This window comes from Leptonychotes weddellii, chromosome 10, assembly GCF_054177405.1.
Source record: "Leptonychotes weddellii isolate Sample4059 chromosome 10, ASM5417740v2, whole genome shotgun sequence".
NCBI lineage: Eukaryota > Metazoa > Chordata > Mammalia > Carnivora > Phocidae > Leptonychotes > Leptonychotes weddellii.
Window position 1 is genome coordinate 69,938,263 of NC_138378.1, and position 22,992 is coordinate 69,961,254.

General features: G+C 35.0%; 1 protein-coding gene across 1 annotated transcript in view; it reads left to right on the plus strand.

Moving 5' to 3' along the window:
* The window catches only part of EHBP1 (EH domain binding protein 1), a 303,679-nt gene that overhangs the window by 63,120 nt on the left and 217,567 nt on the right, over nucleotides 1-22,992 (plus strand). The window lies entirely within an intron of this gene.

Sequence of the window (22,992 nt, forward strand, 5' to 3'; positions counted from 1 at the left end):
TATTCCATTGTATATATATACCACATCTTCTTTATCCATTCATCTGTCGATGGACATCTTGGCTCTTTCCACAGTTTGGCTATTGTGGACATTGCTGCTATAAACATCGGGGTGCACGTACCCCTTCGGATCCCTACTTTTGTATCTTTGGGGTAAATACCCAGTAGTGCAATTGCTGGATCATATGGTAGCTCTATTTAATGAAGGGGTATCTTAATGTGTTTTCTTGGGGCCACCTATCCAGTCTTTCCCACTATTTCTACCAGTGACCAATGAGATGGGCAATTTGGCCATCACAGTGCCTTTTTTATTGCCATTTATTTGATATTACCTCCAGAAGCCATTTAAATGGATTGGGATATTATGTTAATTCCAAGGCAGTACTATAAATCCTCTTCTGTTTTGTTTCTTTTATTGGATTATATTGAACAAGATTGGTTGCACAACCAAACTCACCTGACAAGAATACCATTATACCAAGAATAGAGATGATATAATAGCTCAAACAATACAAGGTAAACAGTATAAAATTACAAAGTTTCTGACCTTATTAAATTTAAGTTTGAATCCTCTTCTGAAATCAAGTCAGTCTCTTGATCTCACAAAGTTGTAGTCTGATAAATTACCTCTGCTTTTTCTTTCAGAGGAAAAAATACATATACATGCTTCTTCTTTCCTCTAAATATTTTTCTTCTGTGTCATCTCAACCAAGGGATCTCTCTCCAATGGCTGGGTAACAACTGGCTATTTTTTATAGGAACTGTAGCTTGTGGTTTCTTCCATTTAAACTGGTATAGCTTCTTCAGTAACTCTAAACTGGGATTATCTTTTCAGCTCCAAGGAACTCATGAATACTAAAGTTCCAAAGGGTGAATAGTACATAGAAGAATACTACAACCCACATACCACAAAAATAAGAATCTTCTCCTCTCCCATGTAACCTGTAATACAACAATTTATAATTTAAGTATCAATCAGAGATGGCTTAGCTTTTTTAGGGTAGGACATTTGCCATAGTATAGTCTTACTTATAGCCTACCTATTAATATTCCACCCCACAGAGGGGCACCTGGGTGGCTCAGTCGTTAAGCGTCTGCCTTCGGCTCAGGTCATGATCCCAGGGTGCTGGGATCGAGCCCTGCATCGGGCTCCCTGCTCAGCGGGGATCCTGCTTCTCCGTCTCGCTCTGCCTCTCCCATACGCTTGTTCTCTCTCTCAATAAAATCTTTAAAAAAAAAAAAAAAAAAAATTCCACCCCACAGAAATGTGACCCAGTTAACTTTCTTGAACCTGATTAGTCCCTGTTGACCTTCCTTCTATGTGGAAGTGACACTGAGTGGGTGGGGAGGAGATTCAGACTTCCACTAGGAACAATTCCACATTTTGTTTTTCTGTTAAACCCAGTAAATAGAGAATGGTTTATTCAGAAATGCCTATATTACTATATTTGTTAGTATTGTATACTGTATTATATACTATATATACCTAACTTTTAAAAATCTCAACTTTAATTTTTAAAATTATTTCAAATGTACACAAAAGTAGCAGGAATAATATGATGGATCTCTGTATACCTACCTCTCAGCCTCAGGAATCATATTTTGCCAAACTTACTTCATCAGTCCTTCCACTTTTCTTTTCTTTACCAGGTAATTTAAAGAAAATCTCAGATATTCTATCAGTTCTGATGTGAATAATGAAGGCCACTTTTGAATACCTTTGGTTTAGAAACTTGCTAAAACATACTGGCGTGTCAGAAAAGGTGATCTACCTACAAATGAAAAAAAAAATTTTTTTTTTTTTTTGTAAACTTCCTTTTAGATGATTTTTCTTGTCTGGTAGGCCCATGGCTCAAAATTATTTTATCCTTGAAAAGTGATATTATTTGTACTTATTTCCACATAGAAAATATTTAACTTAATATTAGAAGCAACAGAGCTTCCCCTCCAAACTCCTCAGAATTGAACTCTTGCATTTGGAATAGGAAACTCATAGTTCAGACAGGCTCTACCTGGTCTTCTAATTATCTTGTCAACTTGCTGTTGAATATGATTATATGAATAGTGCCTGGCTGGCTGTGTAAATTAGATAGGGTATTATAGATATGGCTAGTCATTAAATGAAGTTTTGTCAGCTAGCTCACTCTCATTTTGGTCAGATTTCAGAGAAAGTCCATATATATATACATTTTTTTTCCTGCTTAGTTTTTTCTTTTAATGTTAAACATTTAATATGTTGTTCTAGTTCAGAAATCTTTCAGATTGTGCTTTTGGAGGAAAATTCCATATCCTTTATTCTCAAGTGACCCTTTGGTTTTAGAGAAAATAGTGGAGAAATGTTTGTTTCACTTAAAAGAGAAGTATGCCCAAGAATGATTATATGTTCCTAGAGCCTGTCAAAATCCTCAAAATCATAAGATTCTTGTGTAAGTCTATTGGCTTAAATACTTACTTAGTTTTCTATTTTCATCTTGCTTAATGTCTGTAATTTTTTGTCAATTATCTGTCAATTTTATTAGAGCATATTAATTAGAAGAAAGCAAATTTTTCGTCTTCAGATTCTACATCCTAAATTCTTGACACAGGAAGGGACTACAGATGGATTAAAAGCTAAAGTCAACTGTACTGTATTCATCTATGTGTAATGCAAGAAGCCCTAAGTTAAAATTGTAAAGAAACTACTGCATGTTAAATAATTTATTTCATATTGCAGTTTACTTTGTGCAGTGTCTTAGCTAATAAACTTAAGGAAGAGTTTTATTTTACAGCAACAAAGCACTGTTTTTATACTATTACAATGTATATGCTATTGGGTAGTCTTTTTGGTTGGATTTTCTGATTTTTATTTATTATGTGGAGATTCATCTTTACTGATGTTAATCGTACCTTACAGATCAAGCAAGTAGAGCAATAAAATAAAATTTTATTAAAGTCTTCATACTTACAGTTGCTTATTTATTTACCAACTCGATTAAGTGGATACTGTGTGGCAGATATTTGCTAGTTCTTGAGAGTATAATAGTGAAAAAGATACGGTCCCTGACTCTAGGTATCCTACAGTCTAGGCGGAGATGAACAGGCAAGCACCAAGACAGGAGTTAAGTGTAGGGCATTACATGTGCATATGTAGGGTGTACCTAACCCCAGTCTTGGTGGGTTAGAGGAAGCTTTCTAATGAAAGTGATTTGTAAGTTGAAACCTAAAAGATAAAGTTTTTACAATTCTTTGTCTGTAACTTCAAAATCCAAAATCTCTACTATCTAAAAACATTAAAAAATGTGTATTTTTTAAAAATTTGGTTCAAATTCATTTGGTGACAAAATCTGTCCTGACCTGAAGTGAAGCTATTTGTAGTATTTATTCTACTTACTGTGATTGGTTATTCATTTTGCTGCAGAAATATATATTCGACTGTGAGTTCTGCCTCGGACCTCCTTGGCAGTGTTGCTATAATTTAGGCACTGTTAATACAGGCATAAGCACTGTATTGCCTAAAATCAAAATAAGAGATTTCGGGTAAAAGATTAAGTACTTCTGATAGCTGCAGGGAATTTAGAGAGTGCTTCAGGTGGTTGGATTAGCTTGAGCAGAGAGGCAAGAGAGATTGTGGCTCCTTTATGAAACAGCATATAGTTCAGTAGATTACTTTCTAGAATATTTAATTTTAAAAATATTGGTTAGGAGCTCCTGGCTAGCTCAGTCGGTAGAGCATGAGAGTCTCGATCTTGGGGTAGTGAGTTCAAGCCCCACATTGGGCGTAGAGTTTACTTAAAAAAAAATATTGGTTGATTTTTCTAGGGTTATAGTAATTTATAACCATTTAGTTGAGTTTTATGATAATGAAGGAGTTAAAGAATTGACTGTATAGTTGCTGCGAACCTACAGATTTACACGGTTCACATGGCGGGTAATAGTGGTAAAGGAAAGAAGTGTTGATATTGTTAGTTTTAAATTAGCATTCACTGCTCTAAAATCATCATGTCATTTTTTTTTTTTTTTTTTTATGAGAGACAGAGAGCATGAGAGGGAGGAGGGTCAGAGGGAGAAGCAGACTCCCTGCCGAGCAGGGAGCCCGATGCGGGACTCGATCCCGGGACTCCAGGATCATGACCTGAGCCGAAGGCAGTCGCTTAACCGACTGAGCCACCCAGGCGCCCCATTTTTTTTTTTTAACAGTGCATGTATCTGGGCCCCAACTTGGACCTACTGAATTGGAATTCTGATGCAAAAGGGAGATTGGCTTTGAGCATATTGGGGGTCACCCAATTATTATTTTTTTCCAAATTAAGGATTTGGAAAATGGGGATGGGTGAGTGTATAAAACAGTACTTTATACACTATGAGATGTATTTCATTATGAAAATAATTTTATGCCTTCATACTTACATCAATTAAAAGGATGATACCTCACTGGAGTTTATTACAGTTTACTTTTCTTTCTGAAATTACTTAGTTATCTTGCTTGGGGCGCCTGGGTGGCTCAGCCATTTAAGCGTCTGCCTTCGGCTCAGGTCATGATCCCAAGGTCCTGGGATCGAGCCCCACATCGGGCTCCCTGCTCAGCGGGAAGCCTGCTTCTCCCTCTCCCACTCCCCCTGCTTGTGTTCCTGATCTCGCTAACTCTCTCTCTGTCAAATAAATAAATAAAATCTTAAAAAAAAAAAAATCTTGCTTCACCTCCCTCTTAAAATAAAATTAAACTATTTCAACTGATCAATTAATAACTTCATTAATGATATTCGGTAAGTTTTGTTAAAGAATACAAACTATTTTCTGGGGCGCCTGGGTGGCTCAGTTGGTTAAGCATCTGCCTTTGGCTTAGGTCATGATCCCAGGGTCCTGGGATCGAGCCCTGTGCCATGTTGTGTAGGGCTCCCTGCTCAGTGGGGAGTCTGCTTCTCCCTCTTCTTCTGCCGCTCCGCGCGCTCACACGCTCTCTTTCTCAAATGAGTAAAATCTTCAAACTATTTTCAAATAAATACTTCTTTTAATTCTTGAGAAAACTCTCTAAAGTGGACATTATTATAATTTCTTTGAGTCCATGAGGTTAAGTGACTAGCTCAAGAACACACGAAAACGACTTAGCTTGGTTTCAAACCTAAGTATTTAGACTCAAGCCCCATGTATTTTTCCCTGCATTTATTCACTCATGTACTCTCATTTATTGTCCTAGGCCCAGGATATAGAGCCTGAATGCACTAATTAATTACTATGGGGGATACATAGGAACATCTCTACTCAGATACTAAAATCTGGCTTGAGAGATAAACACATGAAACAAGAATAAATGAAATGTACTGTGTTAAATGTGTACTGATGGCTGAAAAGTACAACAGGAGTTAGAGGTAGATGAGTTAATATGGTCTGAAATTATCAAGAATGTTTTAAGAGCTGCTTGTCAAACATGGCTGTGTTTATCCTTAGAGGTAGTGGCAGTTTCTATCTTTCTGTATTGTAAATTCTCTTCTCTAATATGTACTTCAAGGCATTTTTATAATGAAATCACCGAAGAATCATTTCAGAAAAAGGCAGAAGTCATATGAATTTTAAAGATGAAACGTGAGTTCAAAGAAATGTCATGTTTTGATTGAGCTGCCTTCTAGTCCTGGGATCCCTAGTCCCAGGTCCTCAGGGATATGCATCTTACTTCTTTACTCTTAAGGGTAATTGAAAGGAAAAGTGGAGAAGCCTTGGATAGTGGGAAAAGGAAGGCTTTGGGTGCAGTTAGGCCTGTACTTGAATCATACTTGCTAGCTGTAAATTTGGACTTTATACATATTTATCCTTTCAGAACCTGTTATCTCATCTATAAAACAGATATTTTAGAAAATGATAGCTTGGACTAGAGTTGTTAAAAGCATAAAAAGCATGTAGCACAGTGCTTGAAAAATAGTAAGGATTTAATACGTGCTAATAAGTGGCAGAGGGACTTTACAAAGGAGAGGAAAATAATAAACTTGGAAGGGAAACTTGAGGGAATATGGAAATTACTTAGTTAAGTGATAAGGTTAACAGAGGATCAGGTCATGGAAACTCTTGAATACCAGATTTGGAATTGAATATGCTTGACCAAAGACCATTTATAAGCACAATGTTTCAGAAAGGATGTGTACTGAAGTATGGAGTCACTTACTCAACCATTTGGATCTGTGAAATCATCTTTTCCTCATTAGGCAGGCAGTAGCCTGCGCTGATAAGAGATACCACAGCCAGCTTGCTATCACAAGCAAGCAAGGGCTCTTAACCTTAAATTTTGGGATCCTTAGAGGTTCTTGCATGGATGGACTTCAGAGGATTGAGATCTTTTTAATATCTTTTTAATATCTTTAATAGGTAAAAGTTTGTAGATGAAGGTCCCCCTTTCTTTTAAAATCAGATTTTCAATGAAATCTTTACCCAAAACATTTTAAGGAACCTTGGGTGTTTTTTACAATTTTTGAAAAAATAGGTGACTGACATGATACAAGCAGGAAAACCACTTCTCATGTGGATAACCCATTTTGTTACTTTGTAACTTTAGGAAGTAGTCATCCTTTTATCTTATTCTCTTTAATCTTCTATGCTTTTTGCGGACAGTAAATTGAAGGCACTAGCATATACCCAAGTAACATTTTTGAGTCATATTTAAAAGTTTAAATTTGTTAGAGGTTTAAGTTAATGTATGTACATTTCATCAAACGACCTTAAAAACTAAAGGAAGTAGAGCAGTAGCATATTTGCACTGTAATAGGCTCTTTTATTTAAAGTTGATAATAGAACAGAAAGCATCTTAGTAGATAATTACTGTTTCTCCCAGCAACTGTTTGTCCTTGGAGAGGATCATAATGTGACTAAACGGAGAGTTCTGGGAGTTAAGGAAGATTACCAAAGCCTTGTGTATTTTAGTTTCTATAAGCTAAAAAATAGTCTAAACTTTAACTTTATGCTGAATGAATCTGTTGGCATATAATTTGTGTAGTTATTACTGAGTCATAGTAGTAAAATGCAGTCTGTCTTCTAAATCACTAGAGCTATTTAGTTTCTTCTTCCTGCTTCATCCTTCACATGTCTTCCTTACAGATGAATGAGAAAGACAGCCACGGTTACTTTCAGTTCTATTTTTTGCCAGTTGGAAGGAGGAAGCTGATAAACAAGGCAGCTATCAAAACAAACCTCTAATACTACCTTAGAGATATTTGAAACCAGCAGTGTATTTGAGCAATTTTTTACATGTTTATTCATAGAAATTTAGTAGTTAAAAGACACTAGTGCATAGAAGATGTTATGAATCTGCATGAGGCCTTTTCTCCCCCTGATGACAAACATTAGAAGAGACTTGGTGATTGCTTTACAGTAGGATTCTAATGACACTCTAGACTTTTAATAGAAAAGTATTTAAGATTTTTTCAGTTTGCTCCTTTCATTTGTCTCTCCCTATATTCTCTCAGGACTATGTAAGTAAAACTTCCTTAGTCTTATAATAGAATGGATTTTTGGCATTCTAGTTTTCTGCCACACCAACTACCTTGAAAGACCGGTTAATACATTGGAGACTTCCTACATAATTCTTTGCAAGAAGACAACCATGAAGTGAATTATAAAAACAAACAAAAACTCTTAAATTTAAGTTAAATTGGGGTGCTGGCTCAGTTTGGTAGAGCATGGGACCCTTGATCTTGGGGTTGTGGATTCAAGCCCCACTTTGGGTGTAGAGATTACTTAAAAAAAAAATAAAATCTTAAAAAAAATTTAAGTTTAATTATTTCTTTGTATAGAATTGGAACTTTGGCTTACGTAATTAGATATAGCTGCATATGTACTGGTAGAAAAGCAAATGGAATTGCTGATATTGTAAGAGGTGTGTAACTGATTAGAGAAACAAAATTTACAAGTGCAATTCAGATCCATATGAGCTTGAGAATACAAAACTGTCTTGGTACTTTAATACCTTTAAGCTCTCCAGAAAATAAGTAAGATCTTCACAACTCTCTGTGGATGATGTGTTATCCTACCAATTTTATTTTTTTCTGTTTTAATACCAGACTTCTTTTTAAAATTTTATTTTTTGATTCTTTTTTGTTTATGACATACTCCTTAATTTTTCTATATCATTAAACTAATGAGGCATTTTTGCCTAGTATGTCTCTGTGCTCTAACATAAATTGGGTGTAATAATTGATTTTTATCAGCATTGTGACTACTAGACACTGATGAAGTACAGCATCTTGTAATAACAGTCTTTTTTAAATAAAAAATTAATTTTTTATTATTTTTTCAGTTTTTATTTTTATTTAATTTTTTAAATTTTATTTATTTATTTGATAGAGAGTGAGAGAGCACAAGCAGGGGGAGCAGCAGGCTCCCCACTGAGCAGGGAGCCTGATGTGAGGCTTGATCCCAGGACCCTGGGATTGTGACCTGAGCCGAAGGCAGATGCTTAACTGACTGAACCACCCAAGGCACCCCTTAAATTTTTTTTTTTAAGATTTTATTTATTTATTTGTCAGAGAGAAAGAGCACAAGCAGGGAGAGTGGCAGGCAGAGGGAGAACCAGGCTCCTCGCCTAGCAAGGAGCCCGATGCTGGACTCAATCCCAGGACCCTGGTATCATGACCTGAGCTGAAGGCAGATGCTTAACTGACTGAGCCACCCAGCCATCCCTTGTAATAACAATCTTATGCTCAATGACATGATAAAACAGTGTTCTGGTAAATATGGTACTTTAGTTTAAAATAATTCAATGCTTGAAGAATATTCTTTGCCTTAAGACAGATTTGTTTTTGGGGCACCTTGATGGCTCAGTTGGTTGAACAACTGCCTTCGGCTCGGATCGTGATCCCAGGGTCCTGGGATCGAGCCCCACATCAGGCTCCCTGCTCTGCCGAGAATCCTGCTTCTCCCTCTCCCTCTGCCTGCCGCCCCCCCCACTTGTGCTCTCTCTGTCAAATAAATACAAAAAAATCTAAAAAAAAGAAAAAAAAAGACAGATTTGTTTTTAAATAAAAATTATTTTGGAGAAATTCTGAACAATATACAGATACTTTGTAACTGCCCTTCCTGTGTTGCCTTTGAAATTTGGTTGACAATAGCTGATACTTTCATTACTAGGAAACAGGTAAAGAGAAGATATTTCTCAAGTTGTGTAACAGTAGCAGAATCAAGGGTTGAAACTCCTTGTCTCCCAAATCTTAGGGAGCCTATGTACGTTACCATGTTATTGAGGTCATAAGGACCATAGACAACAATATTGAAGACATCTGTATTTTATTAGCTCTCCAAGTTGTTTCTTTTGTACTTTAAATAAAAGACCTAGCTACATACAGTATATCCTCAGACTATTTGTAGCTATCGCCATAGCAGTGGGAGGAGCAATTTCTCATTACTTCCCTGAATAAATTCTTTCCTGGAGTTATTTATCTTTAAGATTCTGGCAGTCTGAATTGTCTTGTGGCATTTGTTAATTATTTCAACCAAATCATTAGAATAAACTAGACCAAAGAACATTTGAGAATATCCTGAAAGGAAAAGTATATATTGAATATATTAAATTTGTTTGTTGAATGGCTTAATAGGAAAAAAAAATTTTTTCCCCTCTCTCTATAACAATTCTTTCTCTCTCTGTGTTAATTGTATATATAACTATATATAACAAAGGAAGCACAGAGCTGTTCTTTGGAGGGGGAGAGGGATGTGAGGTAGGAAAGGGAGGAAGAAAGTACTCTATTGCAACTTCCTTTAGCCAGAATTTTTTCATAGCACTTTGTTTTTGCTTTCCCTTTTAGTTCCTCTTTTTGTCCTTAATTAATGGCTTTGATTTTATGATACTTGAATCATTGCATTCTTTTGAAAACAGAGTCAACTGGAAATAAATCGATCTGCTTAAAATAAATTTGAAGAATTTCTCCTTTCTCGTCAAACTGAAGGAAGAGTTTAGAAAAGTTATCAAATGACATGAACTGGATTAGATCACTAGAAATCATAGGATTTATTGACATTATATTTATACATATTAAACTCTTTAGCCATAGCAACCATTAATATATGCCTTCCTACTTCTTTTAGTCTAGATTTTCTAAAATTGCTTTTCTACTGGCTTTTTTTTTTTCAAACCATGAATGGTGTGTGGTGACTATAGTTAATAGCACCATATTATATTTTTGAAAGTTGCTGAGAGTAGATCTTAAAAGTTCTAATCACAAGAAAAAAATTATAACTATGTGTGGTGATAACTGTTAACTAAACTTATTGTGATAGTTATTTCATAATACATATATCAAACCATCAGGTTGTACACCTGAAACTAATACAATGTTATATGTCAATTATAGCTCTTAAAAAAAAAACACAAGAATAAGGTTAACCTCTGTAAAAGAGGCCATAATTGTTCTATTTAACTGGGTCACATGTTTTTTAGACTTCATTATACTGAGTGCTGCAAAATTGTTTATGCATTTACTTCCTAGACTTCAAAGATATAAATAAGACAAAGTTTTGGTCCTCAAGTTGTTCTCAGTTTGGTCAGGGAGGCAGATCTATGAGCAAATGGAGACTACAGTGATGGTGCTAGAAAAGAAGCTTATGGAAGTTCCATTTAGGGTGTCAAGGAGCTATTGCATATATCAGGGACATGGGAAGACTTTAAAGAGGAGTTGATATGAAGTATGACTTGAAAGACTTTAAAAAGTTTACCCGCCAGATAGAGTTGGTGTGAGAAGGATGGGATCTGAGGTAAGGACAGAAGAACAGCCTTGCTAAAGGCACAGTGATAAAATTCCTACAGCCTCATTTGCAAAGTGGGGAGAGCAGAGGGGTTGAAACTAGTGAGATGAGCAAGGGACAGATAGTGCCTGGCCTTGTATGCTGTATGAAAATATTTGAACTTTATAATAGGTCTATCTATGGGTCTTGGCTGCCCATCAGAATCATCCCTGGGTGTAGTAAAACATACAGATTTGCCTAGATACTGTATGATTGTGATTCATGATTCTAGTAAGCTATCAAGAGCCATGGAAAAGTTTTAAGCAGAGAGGTAAAATGATCAGACTTATATTTTGAAAGATCAGTTTCTCAACAACAACAGAAACACACACAAAAAATAGTAAAATATTGGGGCACCTGGGTGGCTCAGTTGGTTAAGTGTCCGACTCTTGATTTCAGCTCAGGTCTTGATCTCAGCGTCGTGAGTTCAAGTCCTGTGTTGAGCTCCACACCCAGTGTGGAGTAAAAAATATATATGTAAAATAGAAAAACAAATCAATGTTTTATAGACCCTGGGAAAAAGAATTTTCAACAAAGTACAAAAATTTAAATTGTTTTCTTTAATTTTGTAATTCTTTACTGTGGAATAGCTCAGAATGTCACTTCTGTTTTAAATAACAGAATTGATAACTGAGCAAAGAAATGTAATTCAGGTTACAAAATTCTTGCTTTAGTAAAAATTTCTTGAACAGTGAATTTAAAAAAAGAGGGGTGCCTGGGTAGCACAGTTGGTTAAACATCCGAATCTTGGTTTTAGCTTGGGTTGTGATCTCAGGGTCATGACAAACGAGCCCTGCATTAGGCTCTGCACTCTGTGCAGAGTCTGCTTAAGACTATCTTGCCCTCTCCATGCCCCTCCCCCTTGCCTCTCAAATAAGTAAATCTTAAAAAAGATCAGTTTCTATCTTTGAAACTCTCACTGTGCTTGTCACTAAGAAATACTTTTTAAATTTTGATCCACTACACACATATAGGCACCTATATATAACTAAAACAAAAGATTCATGAAACATACCTTACTCTTACTAGTATTGTGGCATGTGCTCTAGTTATTTCTTGTTCCATCCTGATGTTTTAGAATGCTGGTTGCAAGTCACTAAGTTGAATTTGCAACTCATTAAATTTATTTCATGATCCACTAATGGGTCATAGCCTACAGTTTGAAAAAAATATTGCTGTAGAGAATGAATTGAGATGTGTAAAACTGAAAAGATCAGATAGGCAATTAGTTCAGTTATCCAGATAGTAGATGATGTGGGCTTGAAGTAGGGCAATGACATTTGCAGGTACAGAGAAGAGGGGAGAGAGATTCAAGAGGTATTTAGACGGTGGTTGAATCCATTCTTAGCGACTGCTTAGTTCTGAGGGTTGAGGGAGGTCAGGCAGTCTAGGATGATTTCCAGATTTCTAGTTTGAATATTTGGATGCTTGTGTTGTTCTTAAGCAATATAGAGAACACAGAGGAAGAATTGGTGAGGGCAGGTTGTGGGGGGAAAAAAGACATAACCAAAGGCAATTGGATATGTCAGTGATTTTTTTTGAAGTCATATTCCTTTAAGTAAATGTTTTTTTTTTTTTCTTATTAAAAATTGCATAGCTTAAGGCTCTATCTTTTCTTTTATCTTTCTGATGCAGCCTACTTCTTCTTATACATTGGTTTTTAGTATTTTCATGTGGGTTGCCCTAAAATACTTTAAAACTTCCCCTCCATGCTATAAGGGCCTATAACACCAATTCAGTCTTTTCCAAGAAGACATCTGATTCCTTGCCCAAAGTAAAACATAAGAATTAAGTTTTTTTCTTTCCAAACAACATCATCCTTTCCTTTCTGTCAGAGGTAGAATCTCATTTTTCTGACCCTTATGCTTATTGTTACCGTTATGTATTCAGTGGCTTCATGGGCATTAATTGTACCTGTTGCGTTCCCGTATGTAACCAACTAAGTGTTGTTACAAGCAATGCAACAGTGCAGGTTAATGTCTGCTGAGTATCCTCTGGAACTTAACTATCATTTTCTACTACTCCTGATTCAGTTTAACAGCTCAGATTGTAGTCACTGTCCAGGTTACTCAATTTCTGTGGGTCGGGAATTTGAGAAGAGCTCGGCTGGGCAGTTCTAGCTTGGCGTCTATCTAATGCACTAGTCTTCAGGTGTTTGGGGACTAGAGCACAGATCGGGGACTTTTTCACTTCATGTAGTTTCAAGGCCTTCTGTAGTTCACCTCTCTGAGTGGGTTAGTTTGGATTTCTTTTAGGGCATTTGGACTGCTTTTGTGGCAGCTGAGCCCTTTAGGAGTGACTCTTCCAGCTCTTCGGGTGGAAGTTGCATCACCTTTTCCTAATCAGCCTTGCTAGGTGCATAGTGTTACTTCCTCATGCTCTTACCAATAAACCAGGCACAGAGTTGCCTGGGTTCAGGGGGAAGGAAATGAGACTCCACCACTTGATGGGAGAGTTCCAAGGGTCTAGAAAAAATAATGTGAGATGAGAAATATTTTTGTAGACAATCTGTAACAGCTGTGTAGAAAATAATGATTGCCATCATACAGATCTTTAGTTTTGCCTGGAGTTTGCTTCCTCATTGGTAGTGCTCCTTAAATCTTCTAAAGATCAAGTTAGCTTTTATGATTTAATTTTCTATATCTTGTTTTATCTCTGAACTTGGAGAATTTGCTTTCCACGCAGCAGAAGTATGTAGTTATGAAGATGCTTTAAGCCTGTTTGTGAGATTTCCCTGGTGCAGGATGGTTCAAAGCAGTAGCAATTTAGCCAGCTCTGCAAAGTGGGTCATTCTTGTGTGTGTTTCCTAAGAACAGTTCTAGATTTCTTTCTTCAAAAGTCTTAAATGATGCTTGAATAGACTGTTGAAAGTTAGTTCTAAGTGTCTGAAAATACATTCTCACATCACCTGCTACGTTCCTTTTTAGACCTTAAGCATGGCTGCATGAAACAGATAAATAATACTGGCTTTATTTCATGGCCTTGCAATTTTTCATTAGTAGTAGGAAACAGATTTAACAAGACAGTGTTTTAATTAATAAGCTATTAATCTAGTCATGAATTTTGATCGATAAATTTGTTTAGCTTCTGGTAGTGCTACCATGCTTGAATTGTGCCTAATAATTATCAGTTGATAATATGTTGACATAAATATTAATCCTAACTTTGGCTCTAAAATTGTACTTTATACATATAATATGCCCAGAAGCAATCCCTGAAGGATAGAAAATAAAGAACAAAAATTAATATGGATAGTTCCCCATTCCATACCCCCATTTTTTTTATGGAAGAGTGGTGCAATTTTTCTATATTTGAAGAAAGTCTACCTGGAGTAGTCATTTAGTGTAATGCTGTTTAGAGTATTATAACCACTTGATGGCACCCTTTGATTTGGTACAAACCTCATTAGCCATACTATGCTGCAGGATAGTATTTGTAGCGGAATAACGCATAAGAACTAAAGACTGCAAGGTATCTGGTTAATGTAGAGATGAAATGAATGCAACAGCAAGGCTAAGCTTTCCTGACCCTTCATGAGAGAATAGATGAAAAAAGGAAGAATAAGCTATTGTGCCAAAGGGAGATGATGAAATTCAAGATCCACACACATAATCTCTGGCTCAGCCTCTGAAATGTTAATCCCTGGGTAGAATTATTTGAGCTATAGATTGCAGTTTATCATCAAAATGGCTTTGTGTCAAACAATACTTTTTATATGGGTGATGTTTAGAACTATCCAATTTTAATGTAAAATGGTTCGCAGAGCACTGACTAATATTTAAGTAGTGACTCTTTAAGGTTGTGATTTTGGAAATGGAGTATAGGGTGGTTTCTTTACCTCATAATACTACTTATATTTTAGATTTGGGGGAACCTTTCTGCTTTTCTTTTTGCAACAGTTTGGTTTTAGTGTCACAGAAAAGGATTTTTAAAAAATGCCTCTTGTTAAATTAAGTAGTTTAGAATTATTTTCTTTCAATGCTAAAAATATTTTATAATTATAGAATAATTTTGTCATATTCTTCTGATATTGCTTAAAAATACTCTGCCTAATGAAATTGTATATATTTTAGTTTATATGGACTTTTCTATTCCAATATTATATCAAATATTTGTAGATTTCCTCTTATTTAAAGTACCCAACTTCTGCCCTCTAGGGAATCTGTCATAATTAGTATTTATTTGTGATATTTCTTTCTTAAAAATCAAGTTCTCCCAATTAAAAAAACTAAATTTTAATAGTGTAGGTGAGGAGGGGTTTCGCATATGTCTGTTAATCTACCATTCAGAGTAACAATCGTTATGGACTTTTCCTTTGTAAAAAATCTAATTTTTGTTTTTGAAAATATCAGAACACTTCACAGAACTCTTTTTCTAGAATCTAGAACCTTGAAATTCCAGTTTAACTCTATACTTTTCCTTTCAATTTTGTCATGTTTAGTTTTAAAAAGCTTCCTTTGCTTTCTTTTAATTAAGAAAAACAATTATTTTCTGTTTTAGTATTAAATAATTTTATTTAACTTTGTATTCAGATTCTTTGTACCTGTTCCTGAAGATCCACCAACAGGGTGATCGCTAACAAAAACCTGTAATTAATCTATACCCAACAGATCGTATGATTTCGGTACCTGATTGCAAATGTTAAAGGCATGCTGTGATCCTATATTAAAACTGAAGCAAAGGTCTGCGAAACACCGCTCATTGGTGCATGGAAAATTCTGTCTTGCATGTTTTAATTCTGATGAGGAAAAATATTTGATTTAGTGGTGAGGGGGAATGTGGGAGGGCTTACTGTGAAAAGCATATGTCCTTTGGAAATAGTTTGACTTTGACAGCTGTCTTCTTTAAGTGATCATCATGAAGCATTAATGGATCCAGAGTCACTGTGAAGACCAGAAGTTTTGTGTGTTTCAGGCACACTGCCTTTCTTTGTAGATCCAGTCAAGAGCAGATAGCATAGAGTAGTCTTTAAGCTGCTGCCATTAATAAAAGTGTTGTTTGAGACCGAGTAGTCACAAATTGCTTTTAGAGGCAGAGGATTCAGAATGTGCACTGGAAAGACTCAGTTGTATATAGTTGACAAAGAGCTTGGGGGTCTTAACCTAATGATGCTCATACTTAAGTATTACAAAGCTGCCTCATCTGTTTACGTAATTACATCTGCTGATGTTTTAATTTAAATGCCACCCTGAAAGTTGATGAAGTAGCTGAATCTTTTCAAATGTGACACTTTCTCAACTATGTAACCTCCCCCAATCCCCTACCAAGGATTATGCCATGATTTCTGTTTCTGAGAACCTAATGTTTTGAAGGACATGCAGTGCTTCAAATATGAACAACTTTTGATCTTCATGGGTGTGACTCTAGATCTCATTCTTAACTCTTCATATTCACTCATAGAAGACCACTGCCAAAGTCAAGACTGCAGTAACCTTTTAAAGTAAGCCTACTGGTTCCACATGGAGTGCCAATGCATACATCTTCCAACCCACTGCACTGGCAATCTCATACCCAGTTGCTGAATACGGTGTTACAGCCTGGTGCCTTTTAGCATACACAAAACTGGTCAGTGTCCAACTTTATCCAACCACCCACACTAACCCTGAAACCTCGTGATGCTGTCATAGATGCCTGCAGGGTAGCGCTCCTGCAAATTTTTAAAAACATGAGATTGTTAAAGCTACTAGGAACCCTGCCCCCTTTTTCCCAACTACCTAAAGTTTGTTTTCTCAGTACCTTCTTTAATTTGCTGTAGGATGTCAGCAAAGTTTGGTGGGAAGAGGATATTTCATATTTCTTGGTCTTCCCACATTCTCCTAGTTTTATAGGTCTTATTAAATAGGTTTCAGTAGCCAGTCTTTGAAACAGGGTCCAGATGAACATTTGTATTTCAGCTGTAGCAACAGCATGCATTATTGATAATTGACCTTTACCCTGACCTAGTGTAGTCTTGTGACATTGAATGAAATAAATGAAGAAACTGCTCCTTGGCTTTTGTATTGGCGGAAGAAAGCAAACAGAGTGGTTTTTCAGGTTGCTAAAAATGTCAACATATAGTCTTGGGACAATATCTAGCACAAAGGTTTTAATTTTTGTTTTATTTTTTAAATAACGTGTGGGTGGTTGGATGTTCTCTGGAAAAACACACCTTTGAAAGAAAATTGAATTGCAGTAATACCTGTATCAGATTAATAGGAAGTAAATTGGTTGCCTTTATTTAAAGTTGTAATCTATTAGTCATATGCTTGTCAGTGATATGTTTTAATGTTACACCTTTAGAAAATTTCACAACTTTACAGAAAATAGTGTTAATTCATATAAGTATTATGTGACTGGTAATGTGTTATTAAAAGAAATAAGCTTCTATCCCTATACACACTTTTCTTATGTTGCAGCTTAAGTGATCATTCATTTTAAATACTTCTAGTTTCCATGTGTAAGCTATACAGAGTATAACAGAACTCCATTTCAAAAGTAAGATGTAAAATATTTCAGTATAATTATCTTGTTGTCCATAATTTCTGGCTTTGCAGTTACTGCAAGTTGTACCCATAAATGAAATGTCCTGTTTTGTAAACTTCATTGTTCATACTATCATTAAATGATCACTGGCATATGCTGTTGTTGCCCCTGCATTTTATCTTGAAAATACTGCTTTCTGATAGTTAATCTGTTTCAAATTAGTGCTATAATATTTTTATTGTTTTAAATTATAGCTCTTACGTTATTCTTTAATTTTAGGATCTGGCTTCCTAATGCCCATGTGGGTTTCTTAATTGAAATAATCGAATCATAGAAATTTAGATCTGGAAGGAGGCTTAAGAAATCAGAAAGTTCTCCTCCCTCATTTTACAGATAAAGAAACTAAGGTATTATGATCTAGTAACTAGTCCAAGGTCATATTGCTAATTAGTAGTAGCAAACTACTCATTTCTATTAATTTTCTCACTCCCACTCTGCGGATCTACCTACCAACAAAGTATTTTCATACATGTGATAACGTGATTTTAAATGTTTGCTTATTTTTATATCTTCAAATAGAACATAAGTCAGCTGTTTTAGAAAAATAGAACTTGATTATTGAAAGAAAAATATTTGTAATTAAAGGTTTATTAGGTAAAGATCAATTTTACTGAGGTAGATTATTTGATAGTAATTAAAACAAGACCAGAATACCCAGCAGCCACACCTGGGTTACTCATTTAAATTCAGTGCACAGGGTCACCTGCTTCATATCCTGTGTGTGTACTAGCTACATGCTAAAGTTTAAAACCTCACTTAATTGTAAACTTTGCTAATATTTTTAGCAAGTAGCTTTATTGAATAATATGAGCTATGAAATGCTTTAATTTCATTTTAAAAATGGTCAATATAAAATAAAAATTTATAATTATGTGAAAATATTTGAGTGTAAAATTTTAAAAAATAAGTTATGTCAAGTTTGTTAGGTAACAAATTTATAATTTTAATTAAGCTTTGTAAGAGATGAATTTTAATGATGTTTTTAATATATACAAATATATACAGGGGCGCCTGGGTGGCTCAGTCGTTAAGCGTCTGCCTTTGCCTCAGGTCATGATCCCAGGGTCCTGGGATCAAGCCCCGCATCAGGTTCCTTGCTCCGGGGGAAACCTGCTTCTCCCTCTCCCTCTCCCCCTGCTTGTGTTACATCTCTCGCTGTGTCTCTCTCTGTCAAATAAATAAATAAAATCTTTAAAAAAAAAACCCAAATATATATAAATGTGTATTGTATATACATATATACATTTTAAGTTTCCTTTATAGAATGTTTAAAATACATAGTTTTATATTTATAAATTATTAAAACAGAGAAGTATACAAATATTTGGTTCAGAATAGTGACCAGAGTTTTTAAATAATATTTATGGTAGTTTCGATATCTAAACAGAGATCACTTTAAAATAGAGTTATTTTTAATGTTAATGTGTAAATTTCTGTCCTGGGACCTGCATTCTTGCTGCGGTGCCTGGTATTCAAAAAAAAAAAAAAAAACAACAACAAAAAAAACCCCCAAACACAGCAGCAATGCTTCTTCTCTGCATATTGCTATAATTAGAAATTTACTCAAAAAGCATTTTTGTTTTAGGATTTCTGAATACAGTTGTGCTATACCCAGCTTTCTCCTTATAATCTAGATACAACATTGGACACTTTGTTGTATTTAGGTTAAACTTGGATTAATACTGGTTTACAAGTACTATTTACAGTGCATTATTTCGAATCTTGGCTTTTAAGGTATGTCAATTGCTACAGTTAATTAAAGTGCTACATATGCTGGTGTCTAAACCAATTTAAAGAATAGGGCATGTATTTCCAGTTATGTGAGCTACAGAATAATGGTACCTTAACATGACATCTGTCCCTGTAAGCCAGTAATGTCCTGCTGTTCAAATAGATATGTGGTTCATATTCCTGTTTCCCAACACATCCCATCTTTTTGCTTATTTTTGGAGTGACAGAAATCTAAGTGTACATAACTGATTCCTGCATTTAGAATAACATTTTACAAATAGTAGACCCTCAATGAGTGTTCGAAAAATGAATTCGTCACTTACTCATATATTAAGCTTGTGGATTTTCTTTTAATTTTTTCTCCCCTCATTGTTTAACTTTTCATGTGATAGTTTATTCTCTCTTTGCTAATTTTAGGCAGCTAAGGGTAGGAAGAGTATATTGTTTTGTAGATGGACAGTACTCAGCAAGATTCTATGCACTTATAAATATCCAGTAAATGGGTAAGTGGGTTTCCAGTTGATTTCATTCTCATTAAACTTGATAGTGAGACATTTAAATTCCCAGGCTACGGTGTTTTTAGGTTCATGCCTGAAGAAGATATCTGTTTTTATAGATTCTGTGAATCACAAGTGCTGGGAATAGTATTCAAATAAACTTGGTATGTATAACTTTTTCATTCTTTAGACTTATTTTTTATTAGAGCATAGTGGATCTTTTATAATTTTTGTATTTATTACAACTGACATATTGACAATACTGGAAATACTAAAAAGGAAAAATTATCTATAATCCCACTTTTAATAAATTGATTTTAGTTTAGCATTGTTTTTGTTTTGAACATGTGAGTGTTGCGTTTTTTAGGATGCTATTCCTTAATTGCATTTAATGTAGATTAAATACATAATTTCTTTATTACATGTCCTATATTAAAATGCACATTATACCTTTGTCATTTTCAGGCTTTTATAGAAATACTTTTAGAGTTGATACTTTTGTAAAAGTACACAGAACTGCTTCCCAGGTGTGGGCTTTGAGGGGACATTCCTGCTGCGGTGCCTCTTGCTTGGGCATTCACTCCAACAATAGCTTGACCTAGTGAAAATCTATAGGGCTTCAGATTATTATACAAAACCCATCATTCACTCAGGCTTTTGGAATGGTCTTGTTGACTCAAGGGACAGCTATGGTGACTAAATTCAGAATACAGTGTAGAAGTAGATTTGAATGGATACATGTCAACAAGAAGATCATATAAAATGAAAGTGATGACTAGAGGGGATGTGTGGTAAAAAATTAAATAAAATTGAAGGGAGCTACCTGAGATTGCTCGATTTAATTTGGGAGAAAGGTCTTATTACCTTTCAGGAGATTGAAAAGAGTAAGTCTAAACTGTATTGATTTTTATTTCATAAATAATGGTTCTCTGCTACATACGATCTACCAAAGAAAGAGGGAGAAATAGAAAAGACTAAATTTCTTATTCTCCAATGTAAACAAAACAAAACAAAACAAGGGGCATGTAATTTAGCTCAGATTGAAAGAAACAGTAGTTGCCAAACATGTGTTAGGAGGGAAGGAATATAAGAGGAAAAGGAGTCTATACTTAGGTCAGAGGAACTGTCTATGAAGTTAGGTCCTGGGTCCGAAGTCTTGCTTCCTATAAATTTCTGCAGTGTCATCAATTGATCCTAGAATGTCCAAATCATCTGCCACCAGTATTTCTTATCCTTGCCCTCACTCCTAATTTCCATCCATTCCTCTAATTACTTCTTTATAAATTGTGCTGTTATTGGCAATTTAAGAATAAAATGAAGATCTGAGAACTAACTTCAAATCCGTCCTTTCTTCTCTCCTCTTTAGTGGCCGGTTTCTAAGTAATCCACAGCATTTTTTCTCCTATTCACTTTTATTTTTCTTTACCCCACCTTGTATCAGTGGACCCAATTAGTGAAAGTCTACTCAAAAGTTAGTGACAGTATGGTTTAAATCTGTTACTGATTTTGACTGCCTTCTCTTTAAATGAAACAGGTGTTGCAAGAAACTAAATTACTGTAACTAGTATTTGTTTATTGGATAGTTTTATTTAGAAAAGTAATTTTATAAAAAATTTTAAAAGAGATTTTTTCACTGACTTTTTCGTATGTGCTCGTATATTAAAACTTTTTTTCCAAGTGAATATTATTTTTTAAACATTGTACATCTGAAAAGTGAAGACACTTTAAGTGACTATATGTCAGGCTAAATTTGGATACTTATTTTAAGATATCTTAAACTTGCAGAACTCTGATTTTGCAAGCTACCTTTTACTGTTTTTAAAAAATTATTTTAAAAAGGGTCTCTGCATAGTTAAAAATTAAAATAATCATGACTGCTACTGTCATATTTGATATCAAATCATTAAATAACTTTTTTACCATTTCATTAAAATTAAGATACGAAATAAGTAAGTTCACAGAGCCAATTTTGGGTAAAGAGAAAAGATAGGTAGCATTTTTCCTAGTTTCTAAGTTCAATAAACTCTGTACTTCTACCTACTTAAATGTTTTTATTGTTTGTGAGCTTAAAACATGTATAAACCCTTTCTTTTACCATATTATATTTAAATAAGCAACACTTCATATCTTCTCCATATAAAGTGAAATATTTCCTTAACACTAACACAACACAAGTCAGTTCTCAGCCAAAGCAAATAGAAGAATGAATGCTTTGTTAATCATCCGTAACTAACGTGTGTATACACAGAAAAAAAAAAATCTGTTTTTGACAGGAACCTTTTGATGGAATTAGGAAAAAAAAAAAAAAGAAGAAGAAGTTTTAACACAGGTCAGGGCCTTTCTAATTTATGAGTTTAAAAATTATGTTTCTGTTTTTTTCAGTGCAGGCACATGGTAACAAATCAAACAGTTATAGAAGTTTTACTGAAAATCAACATTCTCCTGTCATTTACTTCCTACCTCCAATCCACTCCTTTGAGGCAGCCTCTTTTAACTGCTTTGGAATTTACTTCTGGTGGTTCCTTCCATGGTTCTAGTTCTGCATGATAAGCTTGTACTCTGTTTCATGATTATTTCATGATTTGTCAACTTGAGACAACATTTACTGAATCTTCAGTTTGCACATGCCTAGCTCCAACATTTCAGAAATAAAGAGAGTTATTCCCTGCCGATTCTTTCAATCCATTTCTTTTCTTGATAAAGTTCCTCAAGGGATTGGTACAGTTCCACCATTGTACTCATCATTGTCCCTCTGCCTCTAAAACCAGCCTCATCCTCAAGCCCATCTTCTCCATCTACCTTTGCTCTTCAAGTCCTTCCCATTTTTTTTCCCTTATTAAATTCTATTCTTTGCCCCTTTTTGGTGTGGGAATTTGAAATAAAGCATAGATTCAGATTAGGGAAATTTTATAGTTTTCCTTTTAAAAATTTGCAAAATTCATTTCAAAAATATCTAACTCTAAGTACTTGTCTTTTGTTTTAATTTTTTCCCTGTGAGTCAATGGCACGTGATGAAGAGTAGGTTTTCTATCCATCGCTAATAGATAGTAGCTGGGCATAAGGATTTTGATATTAAAAAACAGAAAGAGTAGGCATGGTATAAATCTGACTTGATGGATTTTCTGCTTTAAGATTTTAGCATTCTTCTTTTTTTAAAAAAATTTTTTATTGTTATGTTAATCACCATACATTACATCATTAGTTTTTGATGTAGTGTTCTATGATTCATTGTGCATAACACCCAGTGCTTTATGCAGAATGTGCCCTCTTTAATACCCATCACCAGGCTAACCCATCCTCCCACACCCCTCCCCTCTAGAACCCTCAGTTTGTTTGTCAGAGTCCATCATCTCTCACGGTTCGTCTCCCCCTCTGATTTCCCCCCCTTCATTCTTCCCCTCCTGCTATCTTCTTCTTTTTTTTTTTTCTTAATATATATTGCATTATTTGTTTCAGAGGTACAGATCTGTGATTCAATAGTCTTGCACAATTCACAGCGCTCACCA